Source organism: Coregonus lavaretus, assembly GCF_964263955.1.
Source record: "Coregonus lavaretus genome assembly, chromosome: 8".
NCBI lineage: Eukaryota > Metazoa > Chordata > Actinopteri > Salmoniformes > Salmonidae > Coregonus > Coregonus lavaretus.
The window spans coordinates 36865225-36873050 of NC_139995.1; positions in this window are offsets into that span (position 1 = coordinate 36865225).

The following is a 7826-nucleotide window of genomic DNA, read 5'->3' on the forward strand; positions in this document are numbered from 1 at the left end:
CACACAAAAAAGAAATAGAGTATTTTAATATTTTTTCCATCACTCAAAATCTTGCCAAAGCATATTCTGTAGGAGGGGTTAATATTAATTTAAAATAATTGTACATGATTTATATTAATCGGGTCATGAACATACTGTTAAACATAGGCTAAATATGGCATAAGTTTATTCCCACACTTTACAATAACTCTGTTGTAGTGGTCTTAGGTAGTCTCCGTATAGGCTATTCCCTCCATCGCGACACTGCTGCCCAGTTGAAGAGCTTGTGATCGCCATGCAGCACCACAGCACCATGTGCCTTCGGAGATGCCCTTCTGGAGGCATGCAGCCATAGAGTCATTATATCCTAATGTAGGCCTATTTGTCTACTAGTCAAATAAAGTGCAGAGCATGCATGATGCGTGCAAGTTGTCATTCCAACATATTTGAACATCTAAGTCATTTGTCTGAGTTGCAATAGGAACTAAATCAAAGAGAAAAGAACAGTCTTATCCATTTGTTTATTGAATTGTATTCAAAATTATCTAAATTCTCCAAAGTTCTTTAGCTATTACTTTAATAATTAAATGTTTTTATTTATTTAATTAATTTAGGCCTATCCAAATAAAAAATAGGCCTTCAACTTGTAGGCATTGCAATTAGGCTATCATTTTGGGTACTGGTATCTTGCGGAATAGTTTTAGAACTCTATTTGTGTTTTAAAACTGTTTTTATTATAGGGCTCCCCATTAAAAAGAGACCCTAGCTCACAGGCCTCTAAACATAGCCTCTAAATACATTTTAAACAAAATAGTTGAAGAAGCACATGCAGTGGCTAATAGGGAAAACAGATCTGGCAATAAGAATAGGCTATAGATCGTCTTGACCACCCTATTTCGCTCAGGACAGGTTATAGCCAAGACTTAATCAATATTTTGTTTTGTCTCATTTATTGATATGGATATAGACTCTGCGTAATGGGGTTTTGCAACACAAATGGCTATAACAAGCCTTCATACAGAGTGGAATTCACTAATACAACAGTCAAAAGGCCTAATATAAGGCGTTCTCCCAAATACTGGAAAAAGTTTTTTCATTAGGTTACATGATCACCACAGTAGCCCTGCGCAGTTATAACAATTAATTATGCAATTATATGGCCATTAAATAACAGCATGGCATATTTAGATAGTGGAATAGGCCTAGCCTAAATCATATTTACTTTCTATTTTGCAGCTCAGGCAGTTATTCTAGACAAGGCTCTTATGTGTCTTTATCATTCTCACACAAGTCGTTTGCTGAAGGCCCAAGCCAATACTACGCCATCTACTGGTGTAACGTTGTTATTGAATGCAGTTCTAAAACAAGCTCTAGACTTTTATTTTGGAAATGAAACCGGAATCTGCAAAGCAACTCTAACGTCTTGGCTAGAGTTGCTTGATTGACTAGCTAACTTTGACTAGCTACGTTCGGTTCATGTCCTTTGCAGATGCCACATTACTGTCAAAAGTTTGCACGTATAAAAAATATCTGTAACTGAGTAAAGGGAGACGTAAAGTAAGAATTGAACATGTAAATTCATAGACGAAACATAGGGTTTGTACGTTTACAAATCTAATTTAATGTTTATGTTTCATGTTTCACGCATTGCTTTTCTTACGATCCTAACAATTTACGTATGGATTTTCTTACGATCCTAATGATACGTACGTTCAACCTTTTGGCAGCTATCTCGTTCCATAGCCTTTCTCCTGTTTCTGTAGCATGAGGCAGCTTGATATACAAGTACACCCCCTGGACAGGACGCTAGTCTATCGAAGGGCCTTACCCCCAATCTATCTCCTTATGCTGAGTGCCAAGCAGAGATGCATCAGGTTCCATTTTTACAGTCATGGGCCTGACTCGGCCGGGGATCGAACTCCCAGGGCTATTCAGTTGGTGAAATGCTTCCAAGGGAACCTATACATAGACTACATGTATATCTCAATAGGTTGATTAATTTCAGGGACCACAACTAAATCAATCTCTTCCCCCCAATTACCCCCCCCTCTTCCCCGTGGCCCATCTTGGCACTTCTGCTTTTGGCAACCGTGAGGAGGGACATTGTAGAAGATGCTGAAGAGCATATGAATTCCTTCATGCCTCTTGAAGGATTCGGTCACCACTGTCCTTATCCTGTTTCACTATGGATGCTACACTGTCTGCTGATGCAAGTTATAAGACAGTTATATTTCTTACTAGACTGCACTGTAGGTATCCAAGGTCAAGATGCACTTAGCTACCTTTAATCAATTGATTAATCTATTTATGCATGTATTTGTATATTTGCTAATAAATAAATACATTTGTTTAAGTATTAATTTAGTTTGATGTAACTTGGGTTTAGGTCAGGGGAAGACAGGTAGGCCTAAATGGATTTTTAAAACTATAATTCTTCCTCAATCCTTCAAGGTAGTAGTCTTGAAAATAACAGTTAGGATGAAAAAATGTCATGGAGAAGTTCAATGTGGATTCGACATTAGACCTGTCCGTCACAGACTAAACACCTACATAAAACTGTTCTCACCAGTCACATTGCCAAATAAATAAACTAAAGTAAATTATATGACTGAAATGCTAAACATTCACACAGGATATCTACACTGAACAAAAATATAAATGCAAAATTAAACAGTTTCAAAGATTTTACTGAGTTACAGTTCATATAAGGAAATCAGTCAATTGAAATAAATAAATTAGGCCCTAATCTATGGATTTCACATGACTGGGAATACAGATATGCATCTGTTGGTCACAGATACCTTTAAAAAAAGGTAGGGGCATGGATCAGAAAACTAGTCAGTATCTGGTGTGACCACCATTTGCCTCATGCAGCGTGACACATCTCCTTCGCATAGAGTTGATTGTGGCCTGTGGATTGTGGCCTGTGGAATGTTATCCCACTCCTCTTCAATGGCTTTGCGAAGTTGCTGGATATTGGCGGGAACTGGAACACCCTGTCGTACACATCAATCCAGAGCATCCCAAACGTGCTCAATGGGTGACATGTCTGGTGAGTATGCAGGCCATGGAAGAACTGGGACATTTTCAGCTTCCAGGAATTGTGTACAGATCCTTACGACATGGGGCCGTGCATTACCATGCTGAAACATGAGGTGATGGCGGCGGGTGAATGGCACGACAATGGGCCTCAGTATCTCGTCACGGTATATCTGTGCATTCAAATTACCATTGATAAAATGCAATTGTGTTCGTTGCTTATGCCTGCCCATACCATAACCCCACGGGGCACTCTGTTCACAACGTTGACATCAGCAAACCCCTCGCCCAGTACAGTTGAAACTGGGATTCATTTACATTTTAGTCATTTAGCAGACGCTCTTATCCAGAGCGACTTACAGGAGCAAGTAGGGTTAAGTGCCTTGCTCAAGGACACATCGACAGATTTTTTACCTAGTCGGCTCTGGGATTAGAACCAGCGACCTTTCGGTTACTGGCACAACTCTCTTAACCACTAAGCTACCTGCGGTTGTGAGGCAGGTTGGACGTACTGCCAAATTCTCTAAAACAACGTTGGAGGTGGCTTATGGTAGAGGAATGAACATTACATTCTCTGACAACAGCTCTGGTGGACATTCCTGCAGTCAGCATGCCAATTGCATGCTCCCTCAAAACTTTAGACATGTGGCATTGTGTTGTGTGACAAAACTGCACATTTTAAAGTGGCCTTTTACTGTCCCCAACACAAGGTGCACCTGTGTAATGATCATGCTGTTTCCTCAGCTTCTTGATATGCCACACCTGTCAGATGGATGGATTATCTTGGCAAAGGAGAAATGCACACTAATAGGGATGTAAACAAATTTGTGCACAACATTTGAGAGAAATAAGATTTTTGTGCGTATGGACAATTTCTGGATTATTTTATTTCAGCTCATGAAACATGAGACCAACACTTTACATGTTGCGTTTATATTTATATTGCTATTTATTAACATATGTTTTATGTAGCTGTTAATGTGTAGACCTACAGTGTGTGCAACACGATGAGAAAGTGTAGGCAAAAGAAAGTGACATAGAACTGGAAAGTGAGGATTTTACACTATCTGGCAACAGACATCATACACAACAATAGACTATTCTTCCGCAATCTATTTTTAGAAGCTTGCTTTCTCTTTTTTCTTATTTTGGACGTCCCCGACCATAGATATTTGTAGCTCTATGTCCCTGACATCGACAGATCTGACCTACGTCACATGCAGGGATTCCACCAACGTCAATAGGTACCCTTGATATACGTCATCGGAGAGACTGGGCCTCGTTGTTCTTCGCGAGACAAGCATCTCCCATTCTATCGAATGCGAAACACTGAATGGAACAAGGGGGAAATTAATTTAGCTGGAAAACAAGCATCAAGTTACATGAAGAAAAGTGGTGAAGAAAAGCGCACTTTGTCTTAAGGACTCTGCTGTTTTGTTGTTCTTCTTGTGTCTTTTGAAATTACTTCAATATAGAAAGCAGAAGAGTCAACATGCAGAGCTGTGTAAACATGTAAAGCATGAAGACAGACAGTAGAGATTAACCTGAAAAAGCGGACTGGCTGGAGTGAAATGACGACGAGCAGGGTTGCGCTTTGATATTGTTGTGGAGTGAAGCGTAACTATGCGCAATAAGATAGTTACAACAACATGATGATGATGCCCAGGCAAGTTATTTAACGTTTTCCAAAAGTTTTTATTTTAATAAAAGGTATGGTTGACTAGGCTACATCCCACATCACCTATAAATAGCCTACTTATGTAAATACAAAATATTTGCATGAATAGACAACACAAGTACCCTGTGCACTGCATGCAGGTTGACGGTTGACGTTTATTGTCAGTCTTGTCCTGGAGGCAGAACTGAGCGATTTCCCCTTAGATAGGCAAACTCAAACAAAAAATTGGGTATATTGTACAAATTCATGAAAACAAAAATGTGCTTTTTGTTCTTAATTTAAGGTTAGGGTTAGGCATTAGGGTTAGCAGTATGGTTAAGGTTATGGTTAAGGTTAGGGTAAAATCAGATTATATGACTTTGTAGCTTTGCCAGCTAGTGACCACTCTGCAGAGCTGCCTCCAGAACAAGATTCATAATTAAAAACGCTAACCTGCGCACTGCATGTTCAAATTAATTAATCGCATCATGTCTGTTTCAAATAATATTCAGGAATCATAATTGTCCAATCCTGTCCACTCACATTTGTTTAATATATATACAGTACCAGTCAAAAGTTTGGACACACCTACTCATTCCAGGGTTTTTCATTATTTTTTACTATTTTCTACGTTGTAGAATAATAGTGAAGACATCAAAACTATGAAATAACACATATGGAATCATGTAGTAAAAGTGTTAAACAAATTCAAATATATTTTATATTTGAGATTCTTTAAAGTAACCGCCCTTTGCCTTGATGACAGCTTTGCACACTCTTGGCATTCTCTCAACCAGCTTCATGAGGTAGTCACCTGGAATGCATTTCAATTAACAGGTGTGCCTTGTTAAAAGTTAATTTGTGGATTTTCTTTCCTTCTCAAGGCTTTTTAGCCAATCAGTTGTGTTGTGACAAGGTAGGGGTGGTGTACAGAAGATAACCCTATTTGGTAAAAGACCAAGTCCATATTATGGCAAGAACAGCTCAAATAAGCAAAGAGAAACGACAGTCCATCATTACTTTAAGACATGAAGGTCAGTCATTCCGGAAAATGTCAAGAACTTTGAAAATGTCTTCAACTGCAGTCAGAAAAACCATCAAGCGCTATGGTGAAACTGGCTCTCATGAGGACCGCCATAAGAAAGGAAGACCCAGAGTTCATTAGAGTTAACTGCACCTCAGATTGCAGCCCAAATAAATTCAAGTAACAGACACATCTCAACATCAACTGTTCAGAGGAGACTGCTGAATCAGGCCTTCATGGTCTTCATTGCTGCAAAGAAACCACTACTAAAGGACACCAATAAGAAGAAGAGACTTGCATGGGCCAAGAAACACAAGCAATGGACATTAGACTGGTGGAAATCTGTCCTTTGGTCTGATGAGTCCAAATTTGAGATTTTTGGTTCCAACTGCCGTGTCTTTGTGAGACGCAGAGTAGGTGAACGGATGATCTCCGCAAGTGTGCTTCCCACCGTGAAGCATGGAGGAGGAGGTGTGATGGTGTGGGGGTGCTTTTTATTTAGAATTCAAGGCACACTTAACCAGCATGGCTACCACAGCATTCTGCAGCGATACACCAGCCCATCTGGTTTGCGCTTAGTGGGACTATCATTTGTTTTTCAACAGGACAATGACCTAACACACCTCCAGGCTGTGTAAGGGCTATTTGACCAAGAAGGAGAGTGATGGAGTGCTGCTTCAGATGACCTGGCCTCCACAATCACCCGACCTCAACCCAATTGAGATGGTTTGGGATGAGTTGGACCGCAGAGTGAAGAAAAATCAGCCAACAAGTGCTCAGCATATGTGGGAACTCCTTCAAGACTGGTGGAAAATCATTCCAGGTGAAGCTGGCTGAGAGAATGCCAAGAGTGTGCAAAGCTGTCATCAAGGCAAAGGGCTACTTTGAAGAATCTCAAATATAAAATATATTTTGATTTGTTTAACACTTTTTTGGTTATTACATGATTCCATATGTGTTATTTTATAGTTTTGATGTCTTCACTATTATTCTACAATGTAGAAAATAGTAAAAATAAAGAAACACCCTTGAATGAGTAGGTGTGTCCAAACCTTTGACTGGTGCTGTATATATTACAGTTCATGGACATTTTGTAAACAACATTATGTGCCTAAAAATATCCAATATGAACTTTCAACACAACCAAGACTGACAAAAGCTAAACTTAGATCAGCTCATCATAGGGAATGGCATGTAGCTTCTGGGTCACCTTGAGATAACCCACAAGAGTTTAGACAACTTCTTACTCAGTGACAGGCAGACAGTGCTGTTGATGGTTGCCATGACTGATTGGGGTAATTGTGAGCAGTAGCTGCATGGTGCTAGTGTCACTGTCATGCATTATTATCATAATATCTGGTGCCTTCACTTGGTTTATGTTCCCATACATGTCCTTACAGTAGCAATGCTATGAGGCATTAAAACAAGCCATTCCAGTGCATGGTTACTTTTCAGATTTACATAATCAATATATATATATAATCAATATCTTCCTCAAATATCTGGAAAATGTCCCATAGCCCACAGCTGGGCTTGTCCCAAATGGTACCCTATTCCCTATATAGTGTACTTCTTTTGACCAGGGCCCTCTATGGGACTGTGAGCTAAAAATCACCCTTTAGGATGTTGACTGAAAGTGGCCTACCACTTTGAAGATGCAAAATATTTTTATTGTGAAACAAACAAGAAATAAGACAAAAAAACAGAAAACTTGAGCGTGCATAACTATACAACCCCCCCAAAGTCAATACTTTGTAGAGACACCTTTTGTAGCAATTACAGCTGCAAGTCTCAGGGTATCTCTATAAGCTTGGCACATCTAGCCACTGGGATTTTTGCCCATTCTTCAAGGCAAAACTGCTCCAGCTCCTTCAAGTTGGATGGGTTCCACTGGTGTACAGCAATCTTTAAGTCATACCACAGATTCTCAATTGGATTGAGGTCTGGGCTTTGACAAGGCCTTTCCAAGGCATTTAAATGTTACCCCTTAAACCACTTGAGTATTGCTTTAACAGTATGCTTAGGGTCATTGTCCTGCTGGAAGGTGAACCTCCGTCCCAGTCTCAAATCTCTGGAAGACTGAAACAGGTTTCCCTCAAGAATTTCCCTGTATTTAGCGCCATCCAT